Below are 21,458 nucleotides of genomic sequence, written 5' to 3'. Positions count from 1 at the left end.
CGATGCGATTTGTGGGGAATTTGGCTGAACTATGCAGATATTCCTGACAATGACTGATTCTGTAGTTAAAAATATACCTCTACGCTTTGCGCCACCTGTAATAAAGGATTAATACCTTTTCTTCTTTCCCATAGAAAGTTTTCTTGGCGTAGTATCGCGTACTTGCGCGTGAGAAAGAGCGAAGAGAGGAAGGCGTAGAGGTTGAGCATTGGGCGTGTAATTTGTTGGTTGTTTGGAGTATGATGTTTGTGTTATTGTATGTGCGTGCGTACAAACATAAACTAGACTAGGTGAACAAAATTTATATTCGAGAGGGGTGAAAACAGGTATTGTGACATTTAGGTTGCATTAAAAAGCTTTACAGACATAAGTGAATTAAAGGGAATTAAAACCAGATGACAAACACTTTCAACTGCACAACGTTTATACAAGGGACGTAATAGAGATGATGAGTTATTTCCCTTAGATAACATTTCTTTAGATATTTTCTATAGAATTTCATTCTTAATTGGCGAAGTTTCAGGTTAGGCGCCTCATACCTCGTGGAAAAGAAAATTATTTCTGGAGTAACTAAAACATTTTTTTTTTTTCAAGTAGAAATATTTTGAAAGAAATTTTCAATATCCTAATTCCGAAAACAGACTTTTCTTTTCCAAGAGTATAAGTGCGTCGAATTCAAAATTCAGCCATTTATAATTTGAAAAGAAGTAAAAGCTAATTGATTTAGTAAAATTTTTAACCTCGCAAATTAAGGAGATGGAGTTTGACTTCCATACTTCGACCTTTTCCTGTTCAAACTATTTTTTTAATTCAGTTTTCATACATCATTATTTATAGCTTTATCTGCTTCTAGATTCACTGTTCCAAAAAAGAGTGTGTCTGTGTGTATACAAATCATCATGTGTGTGTCGCCGTTTGATAATTGGTATTGGCTTGTTAACATCCTGTTAACTTCGCCGTTTGGTAAAAAGAGAATGATAAATATTAGTTTTAAATCTCTGGCGAGAAATATATAGTAACAGTACGTAATAGTAAAGTTTATATGGCAACAGAATGTAGCAGTCTTATAAAGGACGATGTTACTGTTGTTAATATATATATACATACTGGGTTCAATTTCATAGAAAAAATCCTTCAGTGTCCCAGCAAAAGAGTAGTTTATTCACGAAAACCAAAGGCAAGAGTAGTAGATAGAGTATGTCTTTAACTACAATATCTATTTCATAAGTTATGGACTCTATGAGCGTGCACATCAATTACTCGCACTATCATCACACCATCAGTTTCTAGCTTACTTGGGTGTTTTCTCAATTTGGTAACGACCTTGATTGTTTTCCAACTTCTCTTTTGCTCCTGTGTTGGGTGTTTCGTTATATATTGGGTCTTGTTCAGGATTGAGTATCTAATCAGCAGATCCTCTTATGTCTCATTGTGTACCCCACACAACTAATAAACCACATGTTATCCACATCCTTTAAACTGCAGTTAATAGTCTGGAACCCCTATCTTGCCCAGGATATTAATCGTCTGGAAGCCGTTCAGCGATGTGCAACCAAGAGAATACCCTCCATCAGGCATTTGCCATATTCTGAACGCCTTACTTCCCTGGGCATGGACACATTGAAACTCCGACGTCTGGCAGCTGACTTGGCAGACACCCATAAAATTATTAACCATCTTACAAACAATAACTCTGAGCACCTTTTCAAACTCCACCCGTCTAACACCCGTGGACATGTTTACAAAGTCAGAAAACAGCACAGCTCCCATGACTTTTGGAAACATATTTTTACGCTAAGAGTTGCCGAAGCAGTGCCCCAGCATGGCCACAGTTCAATAACTGAAACAAGAAAACGGTGAAAGACATGCATTTTGGAGCCATTTTAATGTAAAATAGGGGTCTAGAACACTGATAGTAACTTTATAGCTGGCATTTATTTTTAGCAGGTCTTTACATTCCCCATCTAATTTTGTGGTAGTAAAATGGCAGAGGCGTTAGAAAATTAGCTTGAATGCTTTTTATTATTTGTTCTAGTTCTCTGCATTCTGAGTCAAAATTGCACTCACGTCAACTTAACATTTCATGCTTTCATTATTGATAAAAGATACCAGTCTAGGATGGCGGATTGCAAGAATTGTGAGAGCATTGGATGCAATATCTATTCCAGCTGAAGAAATATTCTGAGTTGAAATCCTGCCAAATAGGCCATAGAAGGATTTGAATTCAGACACACAAAAAACTGAAACAAATACTCCAGCATTCTCATAGTATCACCAATCTACAACCCTTGATTGGTATTTTTTATTTTTATATATATATATATATATATATATAAATACCTCAAAGCCATGAAAGACAAAGTTAACTTCAGCCAGATATGAACTCAGACTTCCAGAGAATCAAAACAAGTATCACGAGGCATTTTACGTCACAAATTACCTATTTCTTTATTGCCCATAAGGGGCTAAACATAGAGGGGACAAACAAGGACAGACAAAGGGATTAAGTCGATTATATCGACTCCAGTGCCTAACTGGTACTTAATTTATCGACCCCGAAAGGATGAAAGGCTAAGTCTACCTCGCCGGAATTTGAACTCAGAAGGTAGCAGCAGACGAAATACTGCTAAACATTTCGCCTGGCGTGCTAACATTTCTGCCAGCTCACCACCTTTTACGTCACAAATTACCATCAGCATTTAAGATCTCATCATTTAATGTCCAATTCTCCATGCCTGCATGGTATCAGACAATTTGTTGAGGCAGATTTTCTATGATCAGATGCACTTCCTGTCACCAACCCTCGCTTCCATATTTATATTAATAAAATTGGTTTGGTAAGACTGACATGTCAGTCTGCTATGGTCATTATAGTCACCCTCCTCCTCCTCCTCCCCCGACAAGCCCCACAAAGATTTTAACGTTCCAATAAATAATAAATGGAAAATATGACGCTGATTGTTTGCTGTTGTGTGTGTGTAACTGTATGAGATAGTGAGAGTGTGTGTGTGAGTGTGAAACAATAACTGAATGTGTATGTTGGTATCTGTATGTTTAGCATAGAGACTGTGTGTGGAATGTCTACTAATATCTGTGTGTGTGTGTGTGTGTGTGAGTTGTTCACACTCAACATGTTCAGTTCATATTCAGCCCTGATTAAGCAGACCTTATACCAAAGACATTCCAGCTGTTACCATCAAATCCTTTCTCCAGATATTTAGGGATACTTCATTGTGTCCCACTTTTTTCGAGTTAATAAAGCTTGTAGTTTTGAAGAGGTTTGACTGGTATTTCTGCAGGTGTGGTTGTCTGGTAAGAAGCTTGGGCAAGTGTCTTCTATAGCCTCGGGCCAACCAAAGCCATGTGAGTAGATTTGGTAGATGGAAACTGAAAGAAACCCATCATGTGTGTGTGTGTGTGTATTTATGCTTGTGTATGTGTGTCTATGTTTGTACCCCCACCATCACTTGACAACCGATGCTGGTGTGTTTATGCCCCCATAACTTAGTGGTTCGGCAAAAAGAGACCAATAGAATAAGTACTGAGCTTATAAAGAATAAGTCCTGGAGTCAATTTCATTGACTAAAACCCTTTAAGGTAGTGCTCCAACATGGCCACAGTCAAATGACTAAAACATGCAACAGGATAGTAGATGGCACTTACCATACAGTAAAATCAAACCTAAATCCATTGCAGTTCGAAAATAAGTGCCTTGGCTATATTTAGACTGGGCGTGGCCGTTGCCAGTACCACCAGACTGGCCCTCGTGCCAGTGGCACGTAAAAGCACTCACTACACTCGGAGTGGTTGGCATTAAGAAGGGCATCCAGCTGTAGAAACTCTGCCAGATCAGATTGGAGTCTGGTTCACCAGCCCTCAGACAAATCGTCCAACCCATGCTAGCATGGAAAGCAGACGTTAAATGATGATGATGATGATGAGTTTCCTTACCTACAGCTGTCTCTTTATTCAATCCATTATATATTTACTTATCATTTCTTGACCAAGTTTTTTTCTTTTCCTTTTTGCATGCTCCCTGAAAATTGGTCCATCATGGAGAAATTAAGAAGGGTTACATACAAACATATACATGTATGCATTCTGCTCACATTTCATGTTCCAATGATTGGCATACATGCAAGCATCCAACCATAAGAGAAAGTCTACAGAAACCCGTATTTCTAAATTTCTTAAACCATCAAGTATATATAAGCATGAAGGTTGAGAAAAAGAAAAAAACATGTAAAAATTATTAAAAAAAAAACACATTATCACATTGTATTTCATGAAAGCTTTTTGATGTTCCACTTTGTGTCTCTGCCATTGACTAGTTGTATAAGAAGTTATTGTTTATTTCAGCCCATATAATATCTTCAAATACAAATTCAATAACTGCTCATCACATACACACACACACACACACACACACACACACCAGAGACATTAAAATCTCTCTCTCTCTCTCTCTCTCTCCTTCTCTTACACAAACTCAAAATACTTTTAGATGCTAAAGTAAATGCATTCTATGCCCCAATTCTGTACAGAAGTAGAACCTATGATACATTCTAACATTAACCAAGTCAATTTTGCATTAGCCTACTAGTACAACTACCACTACTGCCACCTAACCATTCAAGCAAGGTATGAAGGAGCCAATCTCAAATGCCAAACAACCCCACAAGTCATGAAATACAGAATAAGCAGTTATATTTTCAAGCTAACCTACATTATGGTACACTGAATATAGCTTTTGCAGAACAATGGTTTTAATGGAAATAATAAAGAAAGCTGATAAAAAGAAAGGAGTAAAAAGTAAGCACACTTCTATTTAACTATCACATTGTCTAGACTTCTTGATCAGAACTGACCACAAGCATCCAATAACAACAGTAACAACAACTTGTGTGTGTGTTACTTTCAGATTTCAATAAGTAATAGTTGTCATTTAAAAGGCAACAATCTGAATATTTTTCCTACCTCACACTTGGAAATTTATTGAGAAAGTGTACCAACATTTACCTCACAAAGGAAATATAGAAATGCATTTAAAAAACGAAAATGATTCCATTTATTGAATGCTTAATTGCTTTTTTTTATTCTCTTGATGAATTTTTTTTTTTATGAAGAAAGAAAATTAAAACTTGATTTTTATAAATATTTAATTAGTTGTCAAACAGAATCAGGGAAATAATACTTATCGGAATGACAAAAAGTTGAATAATGTAATAATATCTCGCAGACTTACAGAGCAATGAATGAAAACTTTCACCTGCTCTTTCGTTTAACTCATTAATGCACAGGTATTCAAAGGGGAAAGAAAATTATACAATACAGAGAATTTGTTTCAATTTTAATTATTATTCATATATCAATAACTTTTCAGGAATACAATCACATTTTTATTACATTTTCCATTCATACAGTTTATTTTTCTTGTTATTTAACCTTAATTAATTGTAGAATGAAAATTAAACACTAAAGGATTAATATATTTCGATTATTCATAATTGGTCTTTTGGGGTTTTTTTTTTTTAATTGTATTACATTTTCTCAATTCTAGCATAAGTGCCATAGTTTTTGAAAACCTATTTCTTTACTACCCACAAGGGGCTAAACACAGAGAGGACAAACGGATTAAGTCAATTATATCGACCCTAGTGCGTAACTGGTACTTAATTTATCAACCCCGAAAGCATGAAAGGCAAAGTCGACCTCGGCGGAATATTAACTCAGAACGTAACGGCAGACAAAATACTGCTAAGCATTTCGCCCGGTGTACTAACGATTCTGCTAAATTTTTACTTGATGGAGCAAGTGAATTTACAGAGTGATACCCTTAAATAATGGTAACAACTCAACTATGCATGATGTATCTGCGGAACTTGTTAGACAAGCACATGAGAGAAAAAAAAAGATTACAGAATTACTTTAGCACCAGCAGGTCATGAGTTCAATTTCTAGCAGGTGGTTAGGGTATTTCCAGTAACACATTGTGCCCATGCGCAAGACATTTTATTTCACGTTGCTTCAGTCCACTCAGCTGGCAAAATTGAGTAGTACCTGTATTTCAAAGGGCCAGTCTTATATTCTGTGTCACACTGAATCACCCTGAGAACTACATTACGGGTACACATATCTGTGGAGTGATCAGCTACTTGCACATTAATTTCCTGGGCAGACTGTTCCATAGATCAGATCAACTGGAACCCTCAACATCATAACAGATGGAGTGCCAGTTGATATCATCATCATTTAACGTCCGCTTTCCATGCTAGCATGGGTTGGACGATTTGACTGAGGACTGGCGAACCAGATGGCTGCACCAGGCTCCAATCTTAATCTGGTAGAGTTTCTACAGCTGGATGCCCTTCCTAACGCCAACCACTCTGAGAGTGTAGTGGGTGCTTTTACATGCCACCAGTACGATGGGCAGTCAGGTGGTACTGGCAACAGCCACGCTCAAAAGTTTTTTTTTTTATGTGCCACCTGCACACCGGCACAAGTGCCAGTAAGGCAACACTAGTAACGATCACACTTGAATGGTGCTTTTTACATGCCAGCGGTATGGACGCCAGTTAGCTGCTCTTGCAACAATCATGCTCGGATGGTGCTCTTAGTGCTCCACTAGCACAGATGCCAGTCATCAAATTTGATTTTGATTTCACTTGCCTCAACAGGTCATATACACCTATATATATTCTTTTATTTGTTTCAGTCATTTGACTGTGACCATGCTGGAGCACCGCCTTTAGTCGAACAAATCAACTCCAGGATTTATTCTTTGTAAGCTTAGTACTTATTCTATCAGTCTCTTTTGCCAAACAGGCAAAGTTATGGGGATGTAAACACATTGGTTGTCAAGCAGTGGTGGGGCGACAAACACAAACAAACATACACACATATATATATATATATACACGATGGGCTTCTTCAGTTTCTGTCTACCAAATCCACTCACAAGGTTTTGATCAACCCAAGGTTGTAGAAGACACTTGCTCAAGGTGCCACACAGTGGGACTGAACCCAGAGCCATGTGGTTGGTAAGCAAACTAATTACCACACAGCTACTCCTGTGCATATATATATATATATATATATATAAGTGGAGGCGCAATGGCCCAGTGGTTAGGGCAGCAGACTCGCGGCCATAGGATCGCAGTTTCAATTCCTAGACCGGGTCTTGTGAGTGTTTATTGAGCAAAAACACCTAAAGCTCCACAAGGCTCCGGCAGGGGATGGTGGCGATCCCTGCTGTACTCTTTTGCCGCAACTTTCTCTCATTCTTTCTTCTGTTGGCCTGCTCACTTGGCCAGCGGGGTGGCATCGTTTGAAGGCTAAAACAATGCAAAGTGCATTGTGACCAGCGATGTGTAGCAACATTTCATAGCCTAATCAGTCATGGTGATCACAGTGATATATATCATCAGCATCATCATCATCATCGTTTAACGTCCGTTCTCCATGCTAGCATGGGTTGGACGGTTCAACCGGGGTTCTGGTAAGCCAGAAAGCTGCACCAGGCTCCAGTCTAATCTGGCAATGTTTCTACAGCTGGATGCCCTTCCTAACGCCAACCACTCCGTGAGTGTAGTGGGTGCTTTTTACGTGCCATATATATATAATGGAGAAATTATACAAAATGTATAAATAGACAATGAGTAAAGCAACAGCACAGTTTCAATTACCTGTTGTTATCCGTAGATTTATTGCATGAACTTCATCGTGGCAGGGGGGGGGGTAACAGTATAAATAAAATAGATGAAATGTGCAACAGACTTTATTGGGCACAACACATGTTTCGACCCATTCTGGGTCTCTTTAGGTACTGTCTGTAATGGGAAATTACTACTATCTACATTTGAAGAAGAAAGGAAATTAAACTATGAATGCTTATTTTAATTTTGATTTAAGTTTATTAATAGCTCTTTTTCAAAAACCGAAACATGTCAAACAAAACCAAAACATTCTTCTTTTAATGTATTTATATAAAGAAAATTAAAATGTACCCAATTTTTCATAAAAATAGCGTTTTCGTTCTTCTTTTTCATAAATATATATCTATATATAAATGTATATATATTTGGCCATGGGAACGAGAATGGGCCCCAACTATGCGAACCTGCTCGTTGACTACATTGAGGCCCAAATATTCTCAAGTTTCACTGGTCCCACTCCCGAACTATATGGTCGTTATATTGATGACTGTATCGGTGCAACCTCACTCTCCCGCAAACAAATAGACTCTTTCCTCTCTTTTGTCCAATCTTTCCATCCTGCCCTCCACTTCTCCTGCACTATTTCCAACACTTCCATCACCTTTCTCGACATTTCGGTCTGCATTCATCACTCCACTCTCACAAAGACTCACACTCATACCTCAACTTCTACTCCTTCCACCCTAAACACACCAAGCTCTCCATCTCCTATTCCCAATTCCTATGTCTGTACAGGCTCTGCAGTGACAACCACGACTTTGAGACTGTCTCAACTCATGGCTCACCACTTCATCCTACATGGATATCCCCTCACCACTATCTACACTGTCCTTGGCAGAGCACATTCTGTGGACCATGCTCTCTCCCCTGCACCCGCCCCACCATCACTCGTTTCCCCTCACATACCACCCCTCCACCCTATCTCCCCAACGCAACATTCTCCGAGCCTTCCGGCGACTACAGTCCAACCCCTCCACTTGACACATCTTCCCTAACTGACCCCTTCTCTCCTTCAAACTAGCCCACAATCTATGCAACCTCCTGGTCCACAGTTTCTTCCCTAACCCAACCTCCCAACCCGGCTCATTCCCCTGCTCCCGCTCATGCTGCTGCACTTGCCCTTACCTCTCCAACAACACCATCCTCACTGGCACCCATCATCGAATCTATCATATCACTGACTCCTTAACCTGCACTTCTAGCAACGTCAACAACTGCATCTCCTAGTCTCTCTGTCCTTCTCTGTACATTGGTCAAACGGGACACCGCTTGGCTGATTGGTCCGTGGAACACCTTCGAGACATCAGACATGGCAACAATACCCCGGTCTCACACCATTTCTGCTCTACCAGTCACTCTTTACAACACCTGTCTGTGTTTGGACTGTCCTTGCACAGGGCCATCTGGATTCCCGGCTTCGCCATGAACAGGAATTGATCTTCTTTCTTTGCTCCTACATGGCTCAACTCCCCTACCCTCTTCATCTAACCCCCTCTCCTCTCTTCCACTCACACCTATTACCCCCCTTCACTCCCACCCACCTCTCCTCTCTTGTTCTGACATGTGCACGTATGGATGTGTGCATGTGTGTGGTATGTTCATATATAGACGTGTGTGTGCATGCATGTATGTGCATATATAGATGTGTTTTAATCTTATTGCTTATTTTTTACACTTTTTTTTTACATGTTTCTGTATTTTACCTTTAGCCCTGTTTTTTTCTTGTGCATGTGCGTATATAGACATGTGTATGAAACATTTTTGTGCATGTGTGTGTGCATATATAGACGTCTGTGGGCATGTGCATATATAGACATGTGTGTGCGTGCATGCGAGTATGTGCATATATAGACATGTTTTACTCTTATTGCTTATTTTTTACACTTTTTTTAACATATTTTTCAGTATTTTGCCTTTAGCCCTGTTTTTTCTCATGCATATGCATATATAAACGCGTTTATGAACCTTTTTTTGTGTGTGTGTGTGCGCGCGAGCCTGTATGCAGGTATGCATATATTTTTTTGGTGAATGTGTGGGTGAGCATGTATGTGTTTCAAGTGAGGGTGAATAAGTATATATATATAGGCGCATGTACGTGGGTGTGCAGGCATGCATGTGTGTGTATGGACATGCACGCTTCCACGATTACTATGAACATCTTACCTCCCCTCCCTTTACTCTCTCCCCTTAATTAGCAATCATTCTAATAGCTCTTTTGACTTAATAACAGTCAATCACACAGTACTTCCTCTTTGTTTCATGGTCATTTTCCTAGAACTTTTTCGATGGCCCAATAACTGAACAGATGCCAATGTGGGTTTCCGCCCTGACATCTGAAACATGGAGTTTTATCATGGCTACCGAATAATTGTCCCATATTATATTTATTAATGTATATATATATATAGGCGTAGGAGTGACTGTGTCGTTAGTAGCTTGCTTACGAACCACATGGTTCCGGGTTCAATCCCACTGCATGGCACTTTGGGCAAGTGTCTTCTACTATAGACTCAGGCTGACCAAAGCCTTGTGAGTGGATTTGGTAGATGGAAACTGAAAGACGCCCATCGTATATATATGTGTGTGTGTGTGTGTGTGTGTATGTGAAAGGTATATATATATATATATACCTTTCAGTTTCCATCTACCAAATCCACTCACAAGGTCTTGGTTAGACACTTCCCAAGGTGTCACGCAGTGGTAATGAACCCGGACCATGTGGTTGGTAAGCAAGTTGCTTACCACGCAGCCACTCCCGCACCCAAATGTATTTTAATATACGTTAACATATATATATATGGATGGCAAGAATGGATGAAGATAATTGTGTGAAAAAGTGCCACACCCTAGCGGTTGAGGGAACCTGTGGAAGAGGCAGGCCCAGGAAAACCTGGGACGAGGTGGTGAAGCACGACCTTCTTACTGTAGGTCTCACCGAGGAAATGACTAGAGACCGAGACCTTTGGAAGTATGCTGTGCGTGAGAAGACCCGGCAGGACAAGTGAGACTATAACCTGTGGCCTCTACCTGGGATGTAGCCAGTCCACTTATGCATACCTTTCCTTCTTGGGACATAAAACTCTACTTGTGAAGACCTGTTGAGGCAAATGAAAATCAAAATCAAAATCAAAATCGATCAACATCAATGGAAATTGCAGCTGTGATACCAATGCTGGTGGTATGTAAGATAACCATCTGAACGTGGCCGTTGCCAGCGCCACCCCAACTGGGCTCGTGCCAGTGGAACGTAAAAAGCACCATCCAATCATGGCCATTTGCCAGCCTCGTCTGGCACATAAAAGCACCCACTACACTCATGGAGTGGTTGGCGTTAGGAAGGGCATCCAGCCGTAGAAACATTGCCAGATCAGACTGGGCCTGGTGCAGTCTTCTGGCTTCCCAGATCCCAATTGAACCGTCCAACCCATGCTAGCATGGAAAGCAGACGCTAAACGATGATGATATATATATATATATATATATATATATATATATATATATATATATATATATATATATATATAGTTCTTGCTAGAAACTTTACTAACCTAACTCCACTAGAAATTAACATTATACTTAATGCCCACAATACCCTTATTTCTTTTGATAGCAAACTATAGTGCCGGGCCAATAACCATAGCATCAACCGTAGCAACCTCTTCGACATAACCATGGGATCCTCGGATTCAGCTCAGGTCACTGACTTAGTTGGACTTTATATACTACACCAGCTCCACAAGCGCTTCCCTAATATCAAGGGAGACCTATATAGGGATGACACTTTATTAATTACTAATTACTTAGAAAGAACCAGAAAGGACCTACATAAATTCTTTTCTAACCTAAACCTATCTATCACATTCGAAAACACCCACAAAACTGCTAACTTTCTGAAAGCAACCCTAAACTTATCAACATCCCAATACTCCCCTTAACACAAACCTAACCAATACCTTAAATGCCTTAACATCCATTCCAATCACCACAAATCCACTTTTAATAATATAATCAAAGGAATCTCAACCCGCATATCTGACCTCTCTTCCACTGAAGAAATCTTCAATAATCACGTACCATATTATAATAAAGCACTCACTGCTAGCGGCTTCTCCCAACATACAGTTGATGAGACCATGGAAGCCATTGCACCCAGATAATGTAGAACCCACACACATTCATTTAACAATAGGTCAAAAACTAAAACAAATAAAACAACTAACAATAACAGGTCTCGCTTACCACACTTAGCTAAATCATTCTTTAGAATACTAGACTCTAACTTACTCGACAACATAAATATCATTCTATCTTTAATAGATCCACCCTGAAACTATCTTATTCAAACTCACCTAACTTTGAATCTATTGTAGCAGCCTCGAATAAGCAAAAGCTCTCTCTTTACTATCAAAACTCACAGATCTGACATCAAAGGCAGACCATAGGAAGAGAAGGGGTAAAGAAATAATAAATAGAGAGCAATAAAGAGGGATATATTGGTTGACAAAATGTTCAAAGGCTTGCAAGGTGAACTAAATGTTCAAACTATACAGACTATACAGACAGGTATAAATATGAGCTAAAGGTATGTTTCTACCAGTGCTTACGTTTGTAAGGTCGCTCTATAAGTATGTTAACAAGGTGATACTTAGAGAATCACCTTAGAGAATAGTTATAATGTCTTGTTGTTGAGATAGGTTCTCTTTCTTTCCTCGTGAGAAGATTACGTTATTTTACACCGTTCATTCCTTTGGAATAAAACCAGTGTTGTCTTCAAAACATATCTCGAAAGTAAAAGAATTTGAATAACACCTGCGCTCAACTCCATTTATTTACTGGAGTGGAGGCAGATGACAGGGGCCTCCACGATCATTGATTTGAAGTCGGCATACCTACAGGTGCATGTGGCTGAGAAACTGTAGAAGTACCAGCTTGTCAGGTATAAGGGCCAGACGTACTGTCTGACCAGGTTGGGGTTCGGGCTGAATTCAGCACCAAAGATTATGGCAACAATTCTCAAGGCCATCCTGGGAAAGGTGGACAGAGTAAAAAAGGCCACCAATTCATACACTGATGATATTCTGATGGATGAAACCGTAATGCCAGCAACGGAGGTCATAGGCCACCTGAAGAGTTTTGGACTGATCGCCAAGCCACCAGAGGCAATGGAGGGAGGTGCTGCACTGGGCCTCAAGCTATGGAGAGAGACAAGGCCGGCACGTTGGTGTTCCGGCGAGGGAATGAGATCCCCGAACTGGGTGCCAGCATGAGTAGACGGGAACTGTTCTTTGTGTGTGGGAAGCTGGTGGGACACTACCCGATTGCAGGATGGCTCTGGACAGCATGTAGCTTCATCAAGAGACAAGCCGAAGGAGTGAAGTGGAACGATAGAGTGGGGGAGAAGATGACTGACATGATACAGGAAGTCTTGGTCAGAGTAAGAGCAGAGGACCCAGTGAGGGGCAGTTGGTATGTTTCCAAATCAAAGAGCGGGATTGTATGGTGTGACACCAGTAGCATCGCAACAGGGATTATCTTAGAAGTGGGAAGTGTCATGGTGGAAGATGCAGCCTGGCTCAGGAAGATGGATGACTGCAATCATATCAATATGGCGGAGTTGGATGCTGTGTTGAAGGGGGGGTGAACCTAGCCTTGAAGTGGGGGTTGCACACCATAGAAATCAGGACTGATTCAGCCAGCCACTGTACTTGGTTGGGTGACAGCAGTCATCACCAATGTGTGGAGGGTGCGGACCAAAGGGGCTGCAGAGATGCTGGTAAAGCGTCGTTTGGGGATACTGCGTGAAATAACCACTGAGTTCAATCTGAAGCTGAGTGTGATCTTTGTGCCTTCCGAGAAGAACAGGGCAGATGTCCTGACCAGGGTAAAGCGAGCCTGGTTGCAGGTGCCAGAGGATGCGAAGCAGGCTGTAGCTGCAGTATGCCGTCTGAGTGACTCGGAGTTGCAGAGATTGCATACCATGCATCACATGGGGATGGAAAGGATATTGTTCCTAGCCAGAAAAGTTGACTCCAATGTAACAAGACGGAATGTGCAGAGAGTGGTTAGCAGCTGTGACAGGTGCCAGTCCATCAACCCTGCTCTGGGCATACATGAGGCAGGAAGTATTCCAGTGGACCACAACTGGTGGTGGACATAACACACTGCTGGCAGGGGACATACCTCTCAATGGTTGACTGCGGACCGGGGCGGTTGGCCATATGGAGGGAGATGAAGACGGGGACCGCAGAGGAAATTGTGAAAGTATTCAATGAGATATTCCTGGAACGAAGCCCCGTGGATGAACTGCTTCTGGATAATGGCACTGCATTTCGCTCGGAGGTGCTGAAAGAAATGCTTGCTGGGTGGAAGGTCAACCGCTTCTTCAGGGCGGCATACTGGCCAAGTGGAAATGGGGTGGTGGAAAGGCATCATCGTACCATCAAGACCATGGCAGAGAGGGGTCACATTTCACCAATCGAGGCTGTATTTTGGTATAATATGTCGCCCAGATCAGGACAGGCTGAGGAGTCGGTGCCACACAGGGCAATATTTAGGTACGAGTGGAGGCATCCGTGTACTGCATCAATGCGACCCAGGGCAGAGGAAGAGCATGCCTTCGTGCAGGTCGGGGAAGAAGTTTGGGTAAAACCCCCAAACACACGGTGTACATCACAATGGGGAAAGGGAACAATAACCTCTATAAATTCGAAGAACAACATCTCTGTCGATGGTATGCCATGCCACGTTTGGATATATGGAAGATTGTCCATGCCTCAGAGGATGGAACCACCAGCAGTGGGCAAGAAGATGAAGACAACAGTAGGCAAGAACATAAAAACAACAGTAGGCAAGAAGATGAAGACAACATCAGTAGACAAGATGATGAAGCCAGCAGCAACATGCCAGGAACCAGTCCTAGGGTTGCACTGTGACCACAGAGGGAATGGCACCCTCCTCCCTGGTTGGCTGATTAGGAAACCAGTTAAAGCATGAGTTCGGGAGCGGGAAGTGAGTGGGAAAGCCGGTTTAGTGATCTGTAGATCGGGGGGGGGGCGTGTGGTGTTGGCAGTCAGTGTTGTGGGATGTGATGAGCTATGTGGTGTTGGTGGAGAGGATGACAGATGAGGCGGGCGGAAGTAGGGCTTGCAGGGGCTGGCGTAAGACTGCAGGGTGCATGCGTCGCAGGAAGCGGAAGAGGTCAAGCAGGACGCACGTGTGGTCATCGACGAAGGGATAGTTCGAGCATAGACGAGGAAGCGACAGGACGTATCGAATTCACACTACTATATATATATATATATATATATATACATCTGTATATATTAATATATATATATATAAATGTATTTACATATATATATCTGTATGTATTAATATAAATATAAATGTATATATATGATCATTTCGCAAAAGTATTGTCATTATAAGGGAATCCATAATTGATACACATTGATAGGCAATACTTCTGCTCATCAGAGATGGAAAAGTAGAAGTTTGTATAATAGATTGAATGTTATTTTAAAAATCTGAAAAAATATATGAAAGGGTGTCTTTGAAAAATAAATTAAAAGTTACTGCCTTTGATTTAGGTACATAGACATTGGTATGAATATTTTTAAGTTTTCAGATTGGTAAGTTCACCGCAGTAATCCATGATAATTTTGTGTAACCCGTACCTTATCCTGCATTCAATATGTGAGATGTAGAAAGTATAATTATAAATATTAGATATTGATTTTGGTGGTCAAAGTATTGCTAGTATATTTTTATTTGTATAACTGAAAGATATCAATTTAAATTTTTTTGATTTTATTTATTTATAATAATAAAGCTCTGCATGAGGCAGGATATAATAATAATATTAACTTCTTTAATATTTGTAAATATAATTATAATTTAAAGGATTATAACATAAATGATTTTTATAATAATAAACCTAATTTTCTGAATTATGATGAGTTTTATTTAGGTAACTATGGTCTTAATAATAATATGTATTATGATAATATGAATCATACATTTAATAATGGAATAAAAAATAAAAATAAGGTAAAATTTAAATCAATTATTGATGATAATAAATTTAATATTACAAAAAAAATAAGAATAATATATGATCATTTCGCAAAAGTATTGTCATTATGGCCACAGCTCATGAGCTGAAACTAGAATCAATCAATCAATCAATCATATAAGAGGCTTTGGGTCAAAATTGCGTGCACATTTTGCTACGTCAGAGGTTGGCGGCCAGACCAGTGTTCGGATCAAGCTGAAAATTGACACAGGCATAGAAGGCGTGATGAGGCAGAGTGTTGACTAGGTTAAAACTCGCCATCTGGAAAGATGCAGTTACTAGAGCAACAAAACTCATGCATGCATGCATACATACATTTAACACCAACCACTTTGCAGAGTGGAAGAGCATCCAGCTATAAAGCCATATCAAAACAAACACAGAAGCATGGCATAGACTCCTGCCTGGCCAGCTCCAGTCAAACTGCCCAACCCATGCCAGCAAGGAAGGAGGACATTAAACAATGAAGAGGATGATGATACATATATATACATATATATATATATATATATAATAATAATAATAATAATAATAATAGGGAGTATAACTCCAAACTTACAGGGAAAAATTCAATTTAGTATTAAATCAAATTTCACAGTATAAATATAAATTAGAGATAAAACCACTGAGTTGCATAATAATGGTTTTATCTCTAATTTATATTTTATATATATATATATATATATATATATATATATATATATAAAGAGAGAGAGAAGGAGAGAGAGAGAATATGAACTTTTAGTTAATGTTTCTGAAATGTTCATTCTATTAAACAAACATCAATTCTTTAGGGACTGGATATATTTTTCTAAAATTTAATGGAAGGTAAGAGAAATGTGTCAAGCTAATCAGCCTGTATAAGCTATAACTTCAATGATGCACAAAAGATTTCATTTAATTACCACCTGAAACTTTTCAGTTGTCAGCAGCCCTTACAACAACTCTAATTCTCCTTAATTCAACCGAATGCTTCCCACATTACCTGTGTAACATTTCCTGTATCATAGTTTGACAGACAAAATGACAAGAATACAACACATGTATTGATTGAGTAATTAGTCACGTTCTTAGGAGAAAATTAATCCTAAACTAAGAGAAGCAATGGTGGGATATTTAAACAAAAATTCTAATTGAATGTCATGTGCATATCTATAAAGAATTACTGCAAAAAAAATAATTAAAAAAGGATTGTGGTTGTAATACTATTCATAGAAAAAAGAACATGGGGAACTTTTAGCAATTGTTTGGTTGTATTCTATCTTACTAGATGTCTTAAGAAACAAAATTAGAAACAGAACAGCACTCGGCAGCATATTGAATATAATTAACAAAAACACAAAAGCTATCCAGAAGCTAAACAAAGGATAAAAGAATGGCAAGCAGCTTATTTCTTTTCTTTTTGTTTTGTTTTGTTCCTTTTTAATTCTATTCTATTCCAGCTTGAGATGGATGGCATGGATCTTGCAAATTTGGATATTGTATGCCAACCTTCCTATTAATCACATAAATGTTAAATAAGAATAACAAGCTGCTCTCGTTTATATTTTCATGCTTTTATAGGTTAGTCCAAAGAACAGAAAAGTAAATGTGCTCTGATATAAACCTGGGAACATCATCTTTCACTTCCAATCTTACATTTAATAAATGTAAAACCACAAAAATAACTACAATATTTGAAAAAAAAAATCTCTTCCACAAATTCCCTCAACCACTAGGGTGTGACACTTTTTCACACAGCTATCCTCGTCCATTCTTGCCACATGACCATACCAGCGCAGTCATCTCTCTTGCACACCACAACTGATGCTTCTTAGGCCCAACTTTTCTCTCAAGGTACTTACACTCTGCCGAGTATGAACACTGACATTACACATCCAGTGGAGCTTACTGGCTTCATTCCTTGCGAGCTTACGCATATCCTCAGCAGTCACGGCCCATGTTTCACTGCCATGTAGCATGGCTGTTCGTACACATGCGTCATACAGTCTGCCTTTTACTCTGAGCAAGAGGCCCTTTGTCACTAGCAGAGGTAAGAGCTCTCTGAACTTTGCCCAGGCTATTCTTATTCTAGCAACTAAACTTTCAGCGCACCCTACCCCGCTACTGACTTGGTCACCTAGGTAACAGAAGCTATCAACTACTTCTAGTTTTTCTCCCTGGAATGTGGCGGAAGTTGTTCTCTGCACATTTTCAGTGTTTAGTGTTTATTATATATATATATATATATATATGTATGTGTGTATATATATATAAATATATATATTTTTTTTTCTGACCAGGCTATCAAATGTTGCTACACATTGCTGGTCACAATGCACTTCGCATTGTTTTAGCCTTCAAATGACGCCACCCCGCTGGCTAAGCGAGCAGGCCAATATATATATATATATATATATATATATATATATATATATATATATATATATATATATATATAATATATTTATATATGTATAATATATATATATATATTCAGTGAGATACTGAATGACCAGTTCAAAAGTGTCTTTACCACCCCATTGGAAGACAGACAAGTGAACAAACCAGTGGACTTCTTTGCCGCCTCACCTATAACCAGTGAGGCAGTTACAATGGAATACATTGACATTAGTGAAAAAGATATACTACTAGCCATAGATGAAGTGGACACAAACTCAATTGCTGGTCCTGATGGTTTCCCAGCAATCCTCCTCAAATCGTGTAAGCATGCCCTGGCAAAACCCCTCCAGATTCTCTTCCAGAGCTTTCTTACAAATGGCAAACTGCCAAGCAAGGTGAAGGAGGGAATAATATGCCCAATACATAAAGGGGGAAGTAGAGCAGATGCCAAAAACTATAGGCCTATCTCTCTGACTTCACGCATCAGCAAAGTCATGGAACGGATAGTCAGAGGGAAACTAATTGCATTCCTTGAAAAAAAATAACTATATTGTGATACCCGACATGGTTTTCGACCAGGTAGGAGCTGCCTGACCAAGCTCTTACAACATTATAACTGCGTGTTGAGGCAGTTACTCAACAAATCAAAAGTGGACTTAATATACCTTGATTTTGCAAAAGCTTTTAACAAAGTGGATCATGGTATGATAAGCCACAAACTGTATAACTTTGGCATAGTTGGAAAACTTGGAGAGTGGTTACATGACTTTCTGAAAGATAGGAGTCAGGCAGTAGTGGCTAATGGAGCCACCTCTATGAACACACAAATAGTGAGCGGTGTTCCACAGGGCACTGTCTTGGGACCACTGCTTTTTATAGTGGCTCTCGCAGATATGCCCTCAAATGCCAGGATAGCCACCCTCACAAGCTATGCAGATGATACGAAAGTCCTGCAGAAAATACAAAACCCCAGCGATGTTGCACACCTGCAGCAGGAGTTGGACTCAATTTACAGATGGGCTGAGGATAATAATATGCAGTTTAATGCTGTTAACATTTCTTCACTTCTCTGAAGAGAAGATTACATTGTTTTACACCATTTTATTCCTTTGGGATAATATTAAGGAAATCTTCGAAGCATGTCGGAAGTAAAAGTATTTGAATTATACCTGCTTTAAACTCCATATATATATAATATATATATATATTATATATATATATATATATATATATATATATATATGGATATAAAAAGATATATATATATTTTTGCTTTCTCTAGTTTCAGCTCAGAGCTGCAGCCATGGCGATGCACCGCCGTTTTGCGCTACACTGTTATTACTAAGAGCCTTCTCTAATATATGGCACTTGGTGAAGAATGGAGTTTGATATAGCTACCCTCATTTGCACCTCTTGCCGTGAGGTAGGTTCATTTGGGACTCTCAACAGGAAGATGTCCAGGAAGAATATACTGCTGTTACATTGTTATATCCACTTTCACAATTTCTTTTATTCAATACTCTAGAGAGATATATTGTTTTAATATCATATCCTATTCTTTATTTCTATTTCTTTTTCATAATAACTTTGATAGAGATACTACCTTCCTCCCCTTTGTACAGTTCCTACCATGTTCTTTCTACATAACATTTACCAGTTAACTGTTTGGAGCCATACATTCAACAAATGGAACATGAAAATGTAATAGCATGTCATTAGCCACTTCCAATGAGATTCGGCTTTTAAATGTTTTTAATTAATATAATTAATTTCTAAAAGTCTTGAATCAGAGATGATGTCCTATTTTATAATTAATAAATAATTATTAACTTAATTATCTCTCTATTTTCTTATTTTCTTAAAAATATAAATCCTGGACAATCCAGTTACCTTCTAGTTGAATATTAATTGTAATATTCAATATTTCTTGTTATAGGTAATAAATCAGTATATTCTTTGGATTTTATTATCCCTTAATGAGATGTGTAACCTTTATTTGAATTTATATATATGTGTGTGTGTGTGTTTCCACGCTGCAATTGTTTTCATTCCAGCACACAATCTCAGGTCAGGTCACTTGCTATGCAAGTACATCTCCATATATATATATGTTGTTTTGTCCTGTTATTATTATTATTATTATTATTATTGTTTTTTGTAAATATATTCGTATTATTTTTTGTATTTATATTCGTGTAAGATTGTCTGTTTTTCTGTCCTTGTTTTGTATACATTCAATCCTTTTTCCAAGAAATCTAATGCTCGTAGCTTAGTTTTTCCTTGGGGCTGGCCAGGAAACGGGGAAGATGGCTACTTATAAATGCCAAAGCTTTCCCAGGTGAAGAATGCACCCCACAACATAGGTTAGTAGTTAGCGACTTCAGAATTGGGGCTAAATAGCTGCCCATATGACCAGCATGGAAAAGAAGGGGCTAGAAGCTTAAGGATCTTCTGAATAGACAGAGATTTAGAGACATGTTACTTGGAGCTTTTCACAAAAAAAGAGGAGGAAATAGCATACATAATGTGGAGGACAACTGTAGGTTCATATGGGACAAGCTGTTAAGAGGTACTGACCAGATCTGTGTCTGGTGCAAAGTCCCCTTTCGACCTAAGGTAACATGGTGGTGGAACAATGTAGTTGACAGAGCCATTAGAGTAGAGAAACAGGCATGGAAAGACTGGAAGTGTGGTGGTAGTAAGGAATTGTATCAGATTGCCAGAAGGGAAGCTAGGAGACAGGTTTACATAGTAAGAGGGGAAGCAGGTTAGAAAACATTTGCCAATGTTCTGCATCATGAGGACCAGAAACTTGAAGTGTTCCATATTGCCAGACAGTGTATGAGAGAAAATTATGATGTCATCAGAGAGAAATGTATCTGCATGGATGATGGCTCACTTGCATTTAATGATGCTGCAAAGAGAGACTTGGAGATGCCACTATGAAAGGTTACTAAATGAAGAGAATGAATGGGAGAAAGAGAGTCTGCCAAATGTTGACCCAGCATAGGGACCAGCTATTCAAATTGACAGTACCTTGGCAGATAAAGCAATTAAGGGTATGAAGAGAGGGAAAGCCCACAGCCCATCAGGAATCACTGCTGAGATGCTTAAACTATCTGGGAGTGTAGGCTATAGTCTAGTCACCCAAAGAGTCAACCAGGTGATACATGAAGAAGTCGTACCCAATGACTGGTGTAGCAGCACCATAGTCAACTACTACAAAAGTAAAGATGACACATTACACAGAAATAATTACAGAGGTATCAAGTTGTTGGATCAGGTGA

The 21,458-nt window shown here is 39.1% G+C and overlaps 1 protein-coding gene and 1 long non-coding RNA gene across 34 annotated transcripts in view; both read right to left on the bottom strand.

The window, feature by feature from the left end:
* The window catches only part of LOC115215841, a 342,340-nt gene that overhangs the window by 223,684 nt on the left and 97,198 nt on the right, over positions 1-21,458 (bottom strand). The window lies entirely within an intron of this gene.
* On the bottom strand, positions 8,088-19,125 carry LOC118764909. The gene is made up of 3 exons (XR_005000746.1): positions 19,115-19,125; positions 18,934-18,937; positions 8,088-8,283 (listed from the first exon to the last, which is right to left on the bottom strand). It is a non-coding gene; the product is annotated as an uncharacterized LOC118764909 (long non-coding RNA).

The sequence above is a fragment of the Octopus sinensis genome, linkage group LG9 (genome assembly GCF_006345805.1).
Source record: "Octopus sinensis linkage group LG9, ASM634580v1, whole genome shotgun sequence".
Lineage (NCBI taxonomy): Eukaryota > Metazoa > Mollusca > Cephalopoda > Octopoda > Octopodidae > Octopus > Octopus sinensis.
Note: the sequence above shows the minus strand (reverse complement) of the source record. Positions and strands in the feature narration are given on the sequence as shown.